A 19793-nucleotide genomic window follows, 5' to 3' on the forward strand; every position below is an offset into this window, starting at 1 on the left:
TTTCGAGCTATAGTAAGATTTTCCTGAAGTCCTTGAATGAATTCTTGTACAGTTCTTAGATCATCTTCAAGTTTGATATTCTTCAACTTCTCTGAATCATAGTTTACAAGAGCTCCTTCCAATTGCTTTCTTAAGTTCTCTATTTGTACCAATGTCAGAATCTTCCTCAAGTTGTTAGGCTTATGAAAATAGTGGACTAGGCTCTGATACCAATTGTTAGGATTAATGATAGTCCCAAAGATACTAAGAGGGGGGGTGAATCAGTATCTAACCAGTTAGTAGAATATTTAACCTTATTAAGAACTTTGCATTCCAAAACAGTGTACCAGTAAATAAGAATTAATGCAGTAAATATGAACAGTAAAGACAACATAGAAAACACACCATAAAACAAGATGTTTAATGAGGAAACCCAGTGTGGGAAAAACCTCGGTTGGATTTGTGACCCACAATATTCACTCATTGGCCAATGAATAAATATTACTTACAATGAGGGGCATGCACATGTAGGAAGGCCAACTACCTAGAGCTCACTACTCAATAAGAGTCTCACTGACTACAAAAGTGGATTATAAAATCCAATACAATGTACTACTTCAAAGTAGCATCAACTATGTCAGGTTTAGTACTGGTTTAAGCTCATTCTATAACCAAAAACCTTCGTTGTCACTTATAGTATTTTATACATAACTTTCATATTATCATTCATGCTATCTCTCTACAATACCAAATGACCTATAAGATCTCATACATATATATGAATCTTTTACAATATGCCATGTCAGCTTTACAAAAGATAATTACAATTAAATACAATAAACAAAAGTTTATTCCCTATCGGCTAGAGTGTCGGTATGCATTGTTGCCGCTGTCGGTGAAGTGTCTGCCGATGTATGTAGATGTCTATGTTGGTGTCGGTGCTTGCCAGTGGCTTTACCAAATGAATGCCAGTAGGTTGCCAAATGGTTGTCATCAATGACAACACCAACCATTCTCATAAGAGTGTAGAATACCAACATCCACAACTCCATTCTACTGAGGTGTTCGGGTGCAGACAATTGTCTCCTTATCCCATTCTTCTCACAATAGTCATTAAATTCACCATCAATCATTGCATTATTGTTGACCATTTCATATGCACTATTAATGTAAGGACTAGAAACTAAATTAAGTTTGTTTTCATGTGTAGTCTTGTAACCTAAAATCATACGTATGAATCTCACATTGATATCCTTGAAGTCATTCACTCTTAGTGATCTACTATCAGATGTTGCTTTGGTTAGTGTCATGACTTTATTGTTAGGAACTTTCTTAGTTTTGTCTGGTCTATTGTAGGTTGAGGGTAAACTTGTTACTACCCTAATTGCTTGCTGGGTGAATCTGCAGACAGAGTCTAACCAAAGAAATTCTCCATGTGCCATACTTAGGACAATTCTCACAATTTCCTCTGGAAATTCAAGGATGTTCAAGATTTCCACAAAACCTAAAGTCTCAATAATCTTGTGCTCAGGTTAGGCAATGATATTTTCATCACAAATTATGGTTCTAAATGTTTTTAACAACTCCTCTGGACCTAGTTCTTCAATGTTGCAGTGAATATATATCCTAGGGTCTTCAACATAAGCTACACCTTTACGAATCTTTGAAAATGCACCTATGGAATCATCTTGTTTATATACCTTGGGAATAATTTTGAACACGGACCTAGGGCGTTTTACGTTTTCCATGATAGTAGGGTTTGCAATAAATTCAGGAGCAGAAGAAGAAGCCATTTGAAAAATACCTTTAGCTATCTGATAATGTCTAAATGCTTGAAAGAAATCGCTTCACACCTTCGCCTTGAATGCCTTTGCTTAGATTTCATGCTCTCTACTAATGTCAATGCTCAATGAATCAAAAATAAGGGAAAACTGATGATTTATAATGACTTTTCCTTCAACAACCACATTAAATGCTCGCTGGTTAAGTGAAAACTTAACACATCTGTCGGTAAAGAAGAAATCTATCTTCTCACCATCAACTGAGGGTAATCTACATGATATTCAATTTGCTGCAATACCCCCAAAGGGTTACTTCTCAGTTGGATGAAGAATCTCCTACTGGTGGAGTAATACTCTATTCTACCGGTGAAGAAATAGCCTCATCAACATTCTGATGTGTCTTCCTAATCCATTGTTTTGAAAATTCTTTCTTTACCTCATCTACCTTTTCTTTGCCTTTCAAACTGGGTCCTTTATTATAATCTAGTGAATTCTTTCTTCTACAAAATTTTGCAATATGTCAAATCTGTTACAAGCATAACAAGTCACATTATTCTACTAAATAGCCTTTCCATATCCTATGCCGGTTTGTGTTCTGCATTGATTAGATAAGTGCCCAAATCTTCCACAATCATAACATCTTACTTTCATTCTGCAGTTTTATGAATTGTGACCAACTTTGTTTCATTTGGAACATTGACCAGTGGGTGCATTAATGTTTTGATTGTTTCTAGATCTACACTAATTTTCTCTATGACCATACTTGTTACAGTTAAAGCATTTTCCATTGAATTTGTAAGCATTAGGTTGTCTTACCAGTTTACTGTGATCAAGATTGTTTGCAGTACTGAAACTTTCTCCAACTTCAAATCCAAGTCCATTAGTATCTCCATTAGGTTTCTGACTTTTCAGCATATTATCAAATTCCTCTAAGCCTTTCTTGAATTTCTCTTTGTGTTGATTTGTAGTAGCCAACTCATTTTCCAGAATTCCCATTTGTCTCATAAGTTCAGTTTTATCATGTTGCATGTGAATCAGATCTGTCTTCAACATATCATTTTCATGACTGAGTCTTAGATTTTCATTTCCAGCATCATTAAGTCTCCTAGTCAACTCATCTTTATTCTTCTTCCTGTCTTCAATGTCTTTACAAAATCTCATAGTCATATCTTGCATTTCCTTCCTCATAGTACTATTTTCTTGTCTCAACTTGTTCACAAGTTCATTAAGAGTTTCCTTTTCATCATTATCACTCTGCATCTTCTCATGAAGTTCTTTTCTCTTATTTCGAGCTATAGTAATATTTTCCTGAAGTCCTTGAATGAATTCTTGTGCAGTCCTTAGACTATCTTCAAGTTTGTTATTCTTCAACTTGTCTGAATCATAGTCTACAAGAGCTCCTTCCAATTGCTTTCTTAAGTTCTCCATCTATACTGGTGTTAGAATCTTCCTCAAGCTGTTAGGCTTATGAAAATAGAGGACCAGGCTCTGATACCAATTGTTATGATTAATGATAGTCCCAAAGATACTGAGAGGGGGGGTGAATCAGTATCTAACCGGTTAGCAAAATATTTAACCTTATTAAGAACTTTGCATTAAAAAACAATGTACTGGTAAATAAGAATTAATGTTGTAAATAGGAACAGTAAAGACAACATAGAATACACACCATAACACAAGATGTTTCAATGAGGAAACCCAGTGTGGGAAAAACCTCGGTGGGATTTGTGACCCACAATATTCATTCACTGTCTAATGAATAAATATTACTTACAATGAGGGGCCTACACATGCAGGAAGGCCAAGTGGCTAGAGCTCACTGACTACAAAAGTGGATTATAAAATCCAATACAATGGGCTGCTTCAAAGTAGCAGCAACTATGTCAGGTTCACTACCGGTTTAAGCTCATTCTATAACCAAAAACCTTCACTGTCACTTATAACATTTTATACATAACTTTCATACTATCATTCATGCTATCTCTCTACCATACCAAATGACCTATAAGATCTCATACATATATATGAGTCTTTTACAATATGCCATGTCAGCTTTACAAAAGATAATTACAATTAAATACAATAAACAAAAGTTTATTCCCTATCGGCTGGAGTGCTGGTATGCATTGTTGCCACTGCGGGTGAAGTGTCTGTCAGTTTATGTAGATGTCTATATCAGTGTCAGTGCCTGCTGGTGGATTTACCAGATGAATGCCAGTAGGTTGCCAGATGGTTGACATCAATGACAACACCAATCATTCTCATAAGAGTCTAGAATGCCAACATCCACAACTCCATTCTGCTGAGGTGTTCGGGCTGCAGACAATTGTCTCCTTATCCCATTCTTCTCACAATAGTCATTAAATTCACCGGATGTGAATTCTCTACCCTGATCTAACCTTAAGAATTTAATCATCAATACTGTCTCTGTCTCAACTTTAGCTTTAAAGATTTTAAACTTTTCAAATGCTTCATACTTCTCCCTTAGAAAAGTAACCCACATCATTCTTGAATAGTCATCAATGATTAGCATGAAATATCTATAACCGTGAAAAATTTTGATTCCAGAAGGACCACACAAATCAGTATGAATAAGATCAAGAACATCATTATATTTGTCTTGTATACTCTTAAAAGTTCTTATTTTCTTTCCCGTTTGACATTCCTTACATACCGGATTATAGGGTTTTACAATCTTAGGTATATCTCTAATTGCCTTAGTAGAACTGATCTTCACAATTAAATCAAAATTCACATGGAAAAACCTCTTATGCCATAGCCAACTCTCATCAATTTGTGCAATCAAACATGTCTTCTTATCAGAGTTCAAATGAAAGATGTTACCTTTATTTTGTGTACCGGTCGCAATCTCCAATCCAGATCTGTTGATAATCTTGTATTTTCCATCCTTGGACTATAACTGAAATCCCTTATCCACCAGCTATCCTACACTCAAAATATTGTGCCTTAACCTTCAACATAATAAACATTATCAGTGTTATACTTAATATCCAATGATATTGTTCCTCTTCCCTTAATCATGCATGCTTTGTCATCTCCAAATCTAACCAAACCACCATCAAATTCTTGCAAAGATAAGAACTTCCTTTTATCTCCAGTCATATGATGTGAACATCCACTGTCAATAACCCATTCATCCTTGTCTTCAATTTTAGCAGCAAGGGCCTTCTCTTCAAGTCTTGGATCATCTTCCTTAATAGCCAAAAATACCCATTCCTTTCCATTACTGGATCCACTAGTTGAATCTTGTATCGATTCATCATTAGAATCAGTCACACCTTCCTCATCAACAAAGTAGCATGATTTGTCTTTGTTCCTCCCATACTTATGCTTTTTTTGATAATCATGGTTAGGCCTAAAAGATCTTCTTTCTCTTTCTTCAAATCTTGAATTCCTTTCAGGACATCTAGATGCAAAATGACCTATCTTATTACATGCAAAGCATTTAAAAGGTGATTTTCCTTCATACTTACTTCTTGTCGGTCCTTTAGGTACTCTTATAGAAAATAAGGCTTCAAGTTGTTGAAACTCTTCATCTTCTTTCTTCATATCCTCTAGTTCCTTCGCATATAAAGGTTTCCAATCACTCTTGTCGGTAGATGATGTAGATGTATGAAAAGCAGGTTCAGATTTTATAGCTCCAGAAGGTCCAAATTTCTCAAGTTCAAAAGCAAATAACTTCCCAACCAAGGTATCCCTATTTACAGAGGTGCTTGCCATAGTTCTTAGCTCATTAATTGTAGCAGCCTTTGTCTTATAAGCTGGTGACAAAGATCTCAGTACTTTAGAAACTATTTCATCTTCGCTCAGAGATCCAACACAACACTAAATTCCCATAACAATCTCATTAACTCTCTCCATAAAAGCAGTAATCCTTTCATCTTATTCCATATTTGGGTTCTCATACCTCACCTAGTAACCATCATGTTTAGCAATTTTAATAGTAGGGTCACCTTCACTCAAAGTCTCCAATTTGTCCCATATAGCCTTTGCAATTGATTTATTAGTCAGTCTCGTTATTTGTTGATCAGAAAGTGCAAACAAAAAGGCTTCTCTATGGTGTAGGGGCACCTCCTCAACAAGCCAAGAATGGATTTGATGATTAATATTAGGATCTTAGGATCATTGTGAATGTCTTTTGTTTGTGAAATTTTCATGTATTCAATAGGGACCTCACCATGTAAACCAATGTCACAAATTAGGCATCATGATAAGCCAATTTGGACAATTTGGTAAATACAGGTAGTAGGTTGTTTGTTTTGGTGTTTTATAGAATTTTAGGGTGTGTAGGTGGTGTTTGGTTGGTCCAAGTTGTGTGGATCCCAAATTTGTGTTAATTGACAACTTTGTCAAAAAGTGCAACTTTTGAAAATGCAACTTTTGCAAGCAAAAGTGCAACTTTTCCAATTTTGGTTGTTGTAAGCTTCCAAATGAATCCAACCTCTTCAAAATTAGGTTGGTAACCATTGGAGGAGGCTATATACCTTGTGGAAATGATTCTAAAGGTTGGAGTGATTGTGGATTGAAGTTTGAAGGCAATAAAATATTGAAAACTGAGTTATTTCCTAGAAATTCCGAGTTTGCAGTGGTTGTATGTCATTATATGGATTAGATAGGGGTTTGCATCACTTTTTCTTTGGTGGTGGTTTGAGGTCTTGATCTTCTGTGAGTAGTGAGAACCCCTTGATTTTTTTACTATAACCCAGAAAGTAGGGGTTTGGCTAGGGTTTTACTTAAAAATGACCATATCTTACATCTCCTTCCTCTAGAAGTTCTTTCATTTGGTGGAATGCAAGATTGGTCAGTTTATTATAGGATTTTCATGGGTTTTTGTAGGGAAGGCTTAGTTGTGAGAAGAATGAGACAAATCTAGGTAGGCATCTCCATGTGACTACCTTGCACAAAGTTAGGACAGGCATCCTAAACTTTTATAGCGATGGATTCCAAGTGTGCAACCCTGGACTTAGAGGTTATTAATGGTCCCCCACATGCTCATGAAGTTGGTTTTGTAGTTGAGAGTCTTAAAATTAGTGTTTCTTTGTAAATTAGGCCTAATTGCCCTAATTAGGTCTCTAGACTTCTAAAGGGTTCAAACCCTTAGCTTGCATATCTTTCCAATCCCTTTTGGGGATGAGTATAAATCCATAAAGGGTATCTATAATGGTAATTAGTTTTTCTAGTTGTGTGCAAGATTTTGGAGTTAAGGGTAAAATACCCGCTCAATAGGGCTACTAGATTAGGGAGTAGGTTTCCAAAGGAGGTATAGGGCATTGATGCCTAATTCCAAAACCAATGTTAGGAAAAATTCCTAGATGGAATGAATGGACCAAATCCAAGACCCCCAAGAGAAAGAGTCATGGTGAGGCATGTTAGAGATTTTGAAGCCTTTTACTCATCTTGAGTAGGGCTAGTCTAGAGGAGTGGGAGTAATTCAAACCTTAAGGTGTGGAGTCCTTCTTTGTAGGATCCTTACTATAATTTGAAGGGTCAAAACTAGACCTTTTTGGACTTGTCCTTAGGTGTGTGAAGGGCTCTGCATCACTCTAGCTCTACAATCATTCTCAAGCTCCTTATACAGGCCTACCAGAGGAGGATAGCCAGATGTCAGATTAAAAGGGGTAAAACCTTTCTTAGTGATCTCCCAAATTTCCTTTCCAAGACATCTCATATGAGTCTCCATCCAAATCTTCCATACTCTATAATTTGTTCCATCAAGCCTAGGAATTTCTCTCTAGAAGACAACTATAGATGTATTTGATGAACTTGAATTGTTAGATGCCATAGGATCTTCCTCAAGTGGTTAAGATTCTATAGAGAGGACCAAGCTCTAATACCAATTGTTAGAAAACTCAAATAACTAGAGGACAACTGAGAGGGGAGGGGTGAATCAATTGTCAATGGATTACAAAACTTTAAGGATTCAAATCCTTATTACTGGAACACATAGACTCAATACCTGAATGCATAAACCAAATACTGGAATAGTTGATATAGCAATTAAGCATAAACATACATCACATAACATTTACCATCCATCCAAAACACATGACACCAAGATTTGTACGTGGAAAACTTGGTAAAAGGAAAAACCATGGTGGGAAGCCTACCGACAGTCAGATAATACTTCTGTAGTAAGTATATGATTACGAAATGAGGGGCTTGCACATGTAGGAAGGCCAAAAGCCTAGAGCGCATTTCTCATTACAAAAGGATCCTCACTAACTACAAAATAAATCCATACTACAATCCAAAAAAAAGAGTGAACTTCAAAGATAGCATCTCCTATGCCTAAGTACTGTTCTGGTTAAGCTTAGTACTAGAGGTCTTAAACCTCTCTTACCAACCCAATTCGATCACCTATGATCGACCAAAACTCTTGTATATGACTACAACATTATTCACATAGGTAATCACATAACCATCCCATAACCATAATCCCATGACCTACAAAGAGATCTTAAATCATATATATACCAACCTGAGATCTAAACAATTAGGTCAGCCACCTACAAGATAATACAATAAATTCATAACATAAACCCACAATCCAATGATCAACCAAGTTGGCCTAAGACTAAAACAACATAATCCAATTAATAAATCCAACTGGTAACACATCGAGAGAATCCACCAAAACATTACACAAACATAATAACACCAGACCTAAAATAGGTCGCAATAAGGAAAATGCAACACCACTGATGAACTGGAACACAAACATGATAACCATCAGCATCCTAAGAATCTTCTAGAAGCCACACCAACACAACTTATCACGTGCATCAAAATATCTTCAACAAATCTCTATTGATAAAACCCTTACTGGTGACCAAAAGGCTTACTAGAATAATTGATGGAATCTAAGTCATCAAATCCTGAACCAACTAATCATGATACGCATCTGAATAGCATGAATGATAGATCCAAATCAATTCCACAAACCAAAGCATATTAGATCAATATCATAATCCAACCACTCTACTAAAACCAACCAAAACTGTTGGTGTTGCCATCAATGACAAAACATCAATGCAACACATAATCAATTCCTCCAAATTGCCAACACAAATCATTGCAAAACCATAATTTTCAAAGATCTAATTCTTCATGAATTATTTTGCATCAAAATTAAAATCATAAAGAATATACCCCCTATAGAATTCTGAGATATTTCCAAAAAATGCAAAAAAAAGCAAATTTACTCCCAAAATTAATTTTTATAAAAAATCATTAAAAATTCATAAATAATTCAAAACAGATCCAAAAAATCTGATTTTTGGACTGAACACTCCTGATACAATTCCTAATCTTGTCTCCAAAACTCTAGTTGCACAAGGTTATTCTCCAAATTGTTTTACAAAACATCAATATATGGTTAGAAAAACTTGCAAGAAAAAACATAGATCTAATATAAATCTATGTCCCACTGGGCGTGCAAAAATGTATATGGTGAAAAAAAGATGATGATAAACTGTTGTAAAACCACAAAGATCCAACCACAAGAAAAAACCTAGTTCTACAACAAAATAATTCACCATACACCATTGAAGAAACCTAAGAACATGCAAATCAACACATTGAAACAATAGCACCATTCACATGCCAAGTAGTGTTTGATCTCCATTGTCTCTTATCTCCATTGATCTTGTTTGATATATTTGCTCTCATATTTTTGTATTGTGCACAAAATCTCAACAAAGAATAGATTGTGGTTGTAAAGTTGTTTGATTGCATAAAGATTGCTGGATTAGATTAGGATCATGAAAGGATAAAGGAATCCTCTTATATAGAAGACACTTTAGACAATGGAGGGATAAGATTAAAACGTGCAAAGGATAAATGGTCGGATAAGATTAAAAGGTAGGTAAGAGAAATAATAAAATAATGAAGGGGGTAGGTAGAGGAAAATTAAGAGATAAATGACATGTGTCAAGAAGAGAAAAAACTAATAAATTAATTAAATATATAAAAATTCATTTAATTAATAGAAGTAAGACCAATAAAATAAATAAAATATTTATTTAATTTAGGGAAAAGATTATTTAAATAAGGAAAGGCTAGAAAAGGATTCATGAATTAATTAAATAAATAAAAATCTATTTAATTAATAGAAGACTTAGGATAAAATAATTTAATAAATAAAATATTAATTTCATTAAGCTAGGACAATATTAGATGTCTACATATATAACACGGTTTAGCGCATTCATTGTACATATTGGCATATATGTGAAGTAAACTATTGCATATGTCTAAAAGGTAAAATACACATAGAAACATAGATAAAGTTTATAAAAAGGATTACAAATTGCAAAAATAAAGTTTGACTCCATCTGAAATAGAATGAAAACAAATATCTTTCTCTCAAAAGCCAAAATAAAATATTCACAGATAGAAAATATTCTCACAAAAGAAAATTCTCGACCAGACCTAGAAAACCAATAACTCTCCCAAACAATTCACAGAGTAAAATATAGAACTCTCGTCAAAATTACAGAAAACACACAAACTAATCTTGGCAACATACAAAGTCCCAAACTCTACACATACAATAAATAAAATACTGATTGTATTATCACATAGAATTCTCCCCAATAACACAAAATACAATTACAAACACAAAACAGACAATCTTTTCCTTTCAAAATCAAAATACATAAATTAAGAATGAAGAATTAGGAAATCACCAACTAAGAAATAAGAAGAATGGTCTAGATCTGAAAGAAAGTGAAGCACACCAACAATCTAAAAAGGCTCACTCCACTTCCACCTTCGAAAACAAATTAAAAAATAATAATTACTAAATAAAACTCCCAATTAGCCAATAAAGTTGTTAAAATAAAATGTTAATAAATTAATAATTAAATTTCCAAATAAATATAAATATAAAAGCTCCAATACAATAACTCCAATTAATAATCAATTAATAATATAAACTCACAATAAATATTATTTATTAATTACACATTAAAGTTGATAAAATTATACATTAATTAATAACCATAATAAATTAACTCATCATAATAATTAAAATAAAATACCACATAACTCCTACAAGGCAACATAACCAAAATACTAGAATTGACAAGACATCAACTAAGCCTAGAATGTGATAGGACATTATATCATTCTCCGTTCAACTTGCCATTGGGATTAGAGACATGCTCAGACCTGTGAAACCAGGTAGAGTCAATGTATAGTACCTACATCCTGCATAACACCAAACACACACACACACACACACATATAGTCACAAAGTAAACACATAGGTGAAAAGAGAATCACAACGTCACACCTTTCTCACAATGAGTGGTATGACACCATCCCTTCCACATCCACAAAATAATACATCATTCTTGGCATTATTGTCAATTATGGAAACAAGTATTGCAGAGTGGATACCACAGAGGTTATAGATTGGAGAATGCATATAAATAAGTGTTGCAGGTTGTAGAGTGATCATGCAGAGAAACAAGTGTTGCAGATTTTAAAGTTATCATATCGGGATAGAAATATCGATCAAGTGTTATGCAAGTGAAATATCATATCGAGATAGCAATACTGATCAAGTGGTATGCATTCTAGTTGTCATATCGGTATAGAAATGTCGTAAACAAAGGCAGAGCCACTTATCAGGTTAATTGACAAAGATGACATAACGATTTTGTGTTATACCGATAGTGTTAACTATTCCGACAATCACTATGTTGGAATAGCTATGTCAACTAGGAGACTAAGAATGCCTATCAGAGTAGTGTTTGAAGGAGGAATGACATTTTATTACTATGTCGATAGTGTAAGTTATTCTGCCAAAAGAGAATGTAGAGAAGACCCATTGTTTAGATCATCGAACTAACATATGCCGATATGGAGAAGGTCCATTAGAGTTTGATTTCAGAATAGCTATGTCGATGCATTTTCAGGTTGGGTCATCGGAATAGGTTTGTTTTGATGGGATACTATCCAAATGCTAAGCCCATAGTGTTGGCTATTCCAATGAAGGTTCTCATTGGAGTAACCTATGTCAATGCAGTTTTTCACCACGGAGTTTGAGTATCGAGATACCTATGCCAATAAAGGTGAGTTGACAATATGATTATCAAAATAACTTATACTATCAATCTGACATGATTTTCCTATGGTAATAGTTATGCCTATTCTGATATGTGGCCATTTGGCTTGGAGGTTCCTTGTTCAGGATATCCTATGGTGACAAGTGAAATAAGGAGTTTTTTCATCAGAATAACTCTACTGATGAGAGGGATCAACTACATCAGGTGGTCGTCGGGACAAGTTTTAAAAGTCAAATTAAGGAAAAATGTTAACCCGATAGTTAATGTTATACCGATGAGGCCTTAAGAATCTAACTTTGGGATAGCTATAGCGATGAACATGTTTGCAAACTGCATAACATGAAGGTTAGTCATAGCATGGAAACTGACCATTCTGTGCAGTTTGATAGTCCATATGGATCTTGACCGACCTTGACCATTTGAACTGGATGAAGAATAAGAGGACATGTGGCTCCTTGGTAGATTGAACAATTTAGATATGATGTAGTCGGTGATTGTGGATCTCTTATAGTTGTCAAACTTTTCTGGCTAGATCGATAAGATAACAATAATCATATTAATGGTGAACCTTTTGTAGTCTTTTGATGAGCTTGAGATTCTTGAGAGAGGCAAGATTAGATTTGCAATACAAATCAAGTTTGCTAAAAATAGATACCCTGTGACAGAAAGAGAATTGAACATAAACCCAAAGGGTAGGGTTATTCAATTCAGATGAATGATCAAAAGAGGAAAATCAAATCTACTGCAAACCATATTCTTGACGATTAGATTGAGATTACTAAGTTTAGTAATCTATGTTCAGACTGATCTAAAGTTAGATGAAACACATTTAATGTATGCATTTAGTTTGAAATTATTCTATAGATAGAGAATAAGATCTTGTTGAAAAGAGAGTCGACAGTAGGTAGAGAAATCTGATATGATTTGATGGGAGTAGATGAGAAAGAGATTTTTTTGTGAAACAAAAGACATCTCTTGAAGTCAATTGTGTAAGAGATGTTATGTGTTGAAGTGAATTACACTTCTGAATAGAATAGACAAAGAGAGTTAGAGATAGAACAATTGCATAAGCAAAGTAGTGAGGGTTGTTGTAGCAATAGAAGATTGAGGACAAAGATTAGTCTGAGATAGGTGAAGTTGAGGCAGAGTAAAGAAGACAAAAGTGTATAGAACAAAGAAGAAGAACAAAGAACTGTTTGTAGAGAAGTGATAGAGTGTAATCCTAAGAAAATAGAGAGAGTCATTCTCAAGATATGAGAATTCTATAGTGTTACAAAATTCATTTGTAACCTGGCTTTATCATTGTAAATTTGAATCTTATTGTATTTTCTCTAAGTGGGTGGTCAGAGAAGGGGTAGGTTCTCCTTTGAGTAGGTGCTCATAAAACTAAGGGTTGGTGCTCCTTGAGTTGGTGCTCAAAATATCAGGGGTTGGTGATCCTTGGGTTGGTGATCCTTGGGTTGGTGTCCTAAACATATTGTAAACTGTTATTTACCTTTGAGGCTAGATTGGAGCAGTAGACTCCAACAACTATTCTCACTGAGGTTTTTCCCACATTGGGTTTTCCTCATACATCTGGTGCTTTGTGATGTTCTCTTATGTGTGTGTCTATGTTTGCATTACATTCTTAAAATATTCACACTAAACTTAAATTTTTAAACTACATTGATTCACCCCCCCTCTCAGTGTCCATTTGTGTTCTTTCATTAGTATCAGAGCACTAGGTTCCCCTGTAGTAAAAGCATTCTCTAGCTTGGGTAGATTCTGGTTAGTGAACACGATAGCTAGGTATGGATCCTCATCTTGTAATGAACCTATGTTTGATGGAACCAACTATGCCTTCTAGAGTAGAAGAATGGAAACATATTTGTCTTCCCTTAGGTTTGATGTCTGGATGTCAGTAAAAAATGGTTACACTATTCCTCAAGTTCTTCCTACCAACCCTGATGCTAAAAGGGAATATGAGAATGATGCAAAAGCTAAGAATGAAATCTTAAGTGGTCTGTTAGAAATAGAGTTCATCAAAGTCATGGATTGCACATCAGCAAAAGAAACTTGGGACAAGTTGCACAGTGTATATGAAGGAAATACCAAAGTGAAAGAATCCAAAATAGAAAGTCTAAGAACTCAGTTTGAAAATCTAAAAATGAAAGAAGAAGAGAAGATAGTTGATTATCTACAAAGAGTGGATGAGACTGTGATTGCTATAAGAGGACTCAGAGAAGAAGTCAAAGATGAAGTTACTGTAAAAAATTTCTAAGATCATTAAACTCAAAGTATGATAGAAAGGTCTCAACTATTGAGGAAGCTAAAGACTTAAAGACTTTCTCTATGGATGAATTGTTTGGTTCTCTGTCATCCTATGAGATGAGAACAATAAGTGTTGAGCCTTCAAAGAGAGAAGTTGCCTTCAATACCACATAGAAAGGAAAAGAACAAGCTTCAAATGAAGATGAAAATGACTCTGATATTGCTGAAGCTAACTTTGTTAGAAATCTCAAGAAAGGATCAGGCAAGTACAAAGGTAAGTTGCCTTTCAAATGTTTCAATTGTGGCAAGATTGGGCATTTTGCATCTAAATGTCCTCATGGAGAAAAGAATGAAGATGGAAAGAAAAACATGAAGTCTTTTGGCAAAGAAAAGAAGAAGAATTATTATAAGCCAAGGAGAAGAGATTTTAAGAATAAGAGCAATCTTTACACTTTTGAAGATGATGCCTCTGATGAAGAAAGTGTCTTTGAAGATTATAGCAGTGATGGTGAAGGAGAACTTAATCTCTTTATGGCACAAGGAGAGTTATCTGATGAACATATTGTTGATGATGAAGAAGAGGAAATACAAGCTGAAGTAGACCTTGAAGGTTAACTTGTGAGTGCATTAGAGGAACTTAAGAAAGTAAGAGAATAATATAAAAAAGTACAAGAATGTTGCTGCTAAAGAACAAGAGCTATTAAACAAATCTCTTGAGGAATCAAAGAAAACAATTTATGATTTGAAGATTCAGTTGGATGAAGTAAAGAGGATGAATGAAGTAACGAAGTCATATTTAGAAAGAAAGGATAAAGAGTATCAAAAGTTGGAGGAAGAGATTGTGAGTCTTAGAAAAGAACTTGAAAAGAAGAAAGATGAACTAAACATGAGGATTAAGTATGAGGGAAACACTGATGCTTTGGATAAAATGTTGAGCAAGCAAAAGCACTCCAAAGACACAGAGGGTGTTGGATTTGAGGTTGGTCAATGTTCTAACAGTAAAGATTCATCAGACAAGGAAATACTCTTAACTTCTTCAAGTGAAAGTGAAGTTCAAAAAACCTTTAAAGTCAGCAAGCCCAATGAGAAGAAGACATATGTTGCTACTACAAAGAATCAGTCAAGGAACCCGTATGCTGATCCAAAAGGAAAAGCCAAGATGGATGATGGAGGTTTTACAAGAGTCAAGGATATGAGGAGGAGATCCAGAGGGCTAAGTTATGTTTCTCCAAGGAAACCAATGAGAAATAACTTCAACAATGATTAGTATGTACCTCAGTTCAATGGCTATTGTTATAAATACAATACTTATGGTCATAGGATTGCAGAATGTAGACTTATGCATAGGTCCCCTCCTAGATATGAAAGTAGAAATACTTTTGATGCTCTTAGAGATGCAAATATTATTTGTTATCATTGTGATGGGTATGGTCATAGGAGTTATGAATGTAGGAGAAACATATCTCAGCCCTACAATAGTTTTTCAAATTCATCATTTAATGTGAATGTAAAATGCTATCTGTGTCAAAACTTGGACCACATTGTAAGACATTGTAATCTTAGGACTACTAAGAAAAAGAAGACAGTGTCAACATCTGAACCTAATGCAAAATAAAATTAGAATATGATAGTAAAGAAGAAGAAAGAATCAAAACAAGTATGGGTAGAGAAGGATAAAGATAAGGCCGAGTCAAGCTTGATTGTTCAAACTACTTTGCATGCTGAAAGGAAAAACTTGTGGGTAGGGGACAGTGGTTTCTCCAACCACATGACTGGTGATAAGAAGATGTTTATAAAGCTTGAAGATTGGAATGATGGTTCTATGAGGTTTGGACATAACTCATCAATCAAAATCAAGGGCAAAGGTTCACTAAACATTAATGGCAAACTGAAAGCTCATGATGTATACTATGTGGAAGGCCTAAAACATAATTTGTTGAGTGTGAGTCAAATGTGTGACAAAGGATACATGTTCACTTTTGACTCAAGAGGATGTGAAATAAGAAAGTAAAGCATTGGCAAACTTGTTTCTAAAGGAAAAAGGATAGATGGAAATGTGTACAACTTGAAAGAATGCTTTGAGTCCCAATGCATGATGGGACAAGTTCATGAGAGCTAGTTATCTTGGCAATTGACACTCATCTGGTTTAGTTGTGTTGTCATTAATGGAAACACACACCATTTTGGGTTGGTCACTTAACTGGTACTCACCGGTATTCATTTTTTAGCAACCAACATTCAAGTCATCCGGCACACAAGGAACTAGCACAGGCACGAAAAGGAAATCGGCAAAACTAGGAATCGATATATGAGGCCAGCATAGGAGATTAATCCAACAGGTTTACATGACAACGATCAAAGGCATCGGTCTCAAAGTTTAATGAATTTATTTTTGTCTAGGAAGACATGTAAATAAATTGTAATATCATTGTAAGCTAACATAAGGCATTTATGTTTATGTTTGGGAAGGGTATTTAAGTCAGTTCAGTTAGGCTATTTTAAAAATGTAATAAAATATAGTGATGTGATATTGTGCGAATGATCTTGATCGACATAATGCGAATGTAATATTCTATAGTCAGCCTTGGATATTGGTTTAGAGGTTTGGGAAGCAAAGAAAGATACCGATAAGGGAGGACATAGTGAAAACCAATACAGACAATGCTTTAACCAGAACTCATCTAGCATAGTAGATGCACTTTACAAGTTCAAAATTTTATTTGTAACTCCATATTTGGTTTTTGTAGTCAGTGAGGCTCCTTTGTGATGAGCAGTGTGCTCTAGGCTATTGGCCTTCCTACATGTGCAAGACCCTATTGTAATATTTATTCATTTGGCGAGTGGATAGATATTATGGGTCACCAATCCCACCGTGGTTTTTCCTCTTTGAGGTTCTCCACGTATAAATCAGTGTTATGGTGTATGCTCTTGTGGTTGCTTCATTTCTATTTATTGTTATACTCTTTCATGATTAACGGTTAATGAAATACTTTGTTAATAAGGTTAAAATTGATCTTTCTAGTAGAACACTAATTCACCCCCTCCTCTTAGTGTTCTTGGATTCCAACAATTGGTATTAGAGCTTGATTCCTTGGAGTAAGTCTAATAGCTTAAGGAAGATCCTGAATCTAGAATCCATGGAGATGAGTATAGAGAAACAACTTGAAGTAGCACTTGAGGACTATGATGCTAAAAGGATGAAGAACTTGAAGTTGCAAGATGAATTGAACTCTACAAAGGAATTTATTCTTACCCTGTAGGAGAGGCTATCATCTGTTCAAGCTAAAAGGAAGGAAATTTTACAAAATCCAAATGATGAAGAGAAGAATGCCCTTAAGGAATTATGTCAGAAGCTGAGTCAGAAGAATGGTATTATGAAGAATGAAATGCAAGCCATGACTATGAGGATATCCAAGAAGATTGAAGACCAGAAGAAGAATGAAGAAAATCTTGATAGATCTCTGAAAGACAAATCTGAGGAAAGCATTAGGTTGGCACATGAGAATGATGTGTTGAGAACTGAGTTGGTGCAATCAAAAAAAATGAGGTAGAGTTGGAAAGAATGATGTCAATCCTAAGAAGTGATCTGGATGCTGCAATTGAATACAAAGAAAAGTTCAGGGTCAATTCTGCAAGGATTGATGAATTATTGAAGGATCAAAGAGACACTGGAGACACTAAAGGTCTTGGATTTGAGCATGGAGCAAGCTCCAGTACTACAAATCAGGGGAATCCACTAGACAACTAGAATCATAAATCATCGGTAAGGAAGCCCAATGCACATAAATTTAATGGTAGATGCTTTGTTTGTAATAAGTTTGGTCATAGAGCAAGTCAATGTAGAAATAGAGAAAATTAGAATAATATTGCTATTCTTGGTCAGTGTTCAAAGTGTAATAAGTATGGTCATAGAACAAAATATTGTAGAATGAATGTGAGATGTCAAGCATGTGGAAAGTTTGGACATTTGGATAATCAATGTAGGTCAAAGAATGGTTAAGGACTCAACAAGACAATTCAAAAGAACAATGTTAGTTGCTATGCATGCAACAAAATAGGACATATTTCCAAATATTGTAGAAGAAAGAATACACCGGAAGGGAATGACATATCAAATGAGAAAGGAAAGAAAAAGGTTGATGAGATCTAATAGGCTCATTTTAAATAGTGGATTAGGAAGTCTGAAGATCAATCGGCATAGGTAAATTCTTCGGTTACTCAACCGATAGGAAACTTATCTGGTAACTAAGGCCTTAGCCTTAGGGGGAGGAAAATTAATGATGAATCTTTCATTACACTTGGTAGAGGTATGAAAGCTTGTTTCAGATCTTGGAGAAGTTAGTTTGAATATTTTCTAGTATTGAGATTATAGATTTTGAATCCGGTATCATATGTCGGCATGCATTAATGTCAATAGGAAATTAGGGTTTCACACAATAAAAGGGAAATGTTGGTTCATTTTCATTCACACAACATTCAGAGTGAAGCAGAGCAAGTTCAAGGCAATTCAAGGTGATCAAAATAATTTCAAGCGAACTCCAGTGCATTCACAACAAATTTTCAAGAGCTTTCACCGACAAAGGTTGTGAGGTATTTTATCAATTTTTTTTATTTGCAATGGTTTCTGGATCAACCTCTGCTCTGGCAGGTGTGGCTACCCCTGTTGTTGCTAACATCAGGGACCATCCATGCCCTATTTTCAAGCAATGTCCTAAGATTTCAAAGGTTAATGATTCAGTTGGTGCATTTTCTAGGGTTCTTGAAGGTGTTATGTATGTTGAAGATGTTCGTGCATATATTCATTGCACTTTGGAGGATTTGGGTTCTACTGAGATCAAGAACATGTATATTGGCACCTTGTTGAACCAGGATGGGTCGATGAAATAGGAATTTCAAATTCTGAAGGATCAGGGTTTCACGGACATTTTGGAGATGCTATAATTTGAAGATGATATGATCCAGTATGTGTTGAGTCGAGTCCACAGGGAATTCATATGGCTTGATCGACCTTACAAGATCACCAAGGAGGCTATTTGTGTGATCACTTGTTTACCCTAGATCCATTTGACCCCTAGAAAGAGGAAGATATCTAACAATGAGGTGGAAAAGTTAACTGGTGCAACATCTGACAGCTGATCAAAGACAATTAGCACTATCGGAGACAAAGCAGTTCAATTTGCAAGAATGATCATCGGTTACAAGGTAACCCAATCAAATTGATTAAACTGTATTTCTAGTTCATGCAATTACTATGCTCATAAAATGATTAAGGAGATTGAAAATCTAGATCTATGTCAATGGATGTGTGTTGAATTGATAATAAACTTAGGGAAGATTAAGGGTGAGAAAAAGGGTATTTTCTGGTATGGCAACCTTGTTGTCTATTTAATGCTTTTCTTTCTGAATGAGTTACTCAGAACCAGTAAGACCCAATGGGAATTTGATATACTGGTAGAAAAAAAAATCAAAGATGCTATAAGGAATATGGGACTGAATAGGGACTCCATTTTTTGGGGTTATTTCAAATCATTCCAGAAAGCAATGAGGAAGAGAGAAAGGGTTCCAAAGCATCTTGTAGATAAATATTCAATTGAAATCTATTTTATGGTAAAGAAGGATGAAACATTGATGGAGGTAGTGAAACCAAGGAAGATATGGATAACTAATATGGGCTATGAGGTAGATGCAC

Source organism: Cryptomeria japonica, chromosome 9 (assembly GCF_030272615.1).
Source record: "Cryptomeria japonica chromosome 9, Sugi_1.0, whole genome shotgun sequence".
Classification (NCBI taxonomy): domain Eukaryota; kingdom Viridiplantae; phylum Streptophyta; class Pinopsida; order Cupressales; family Cupressaceae; genus Cryptomeria; species Cryptomeria japonica.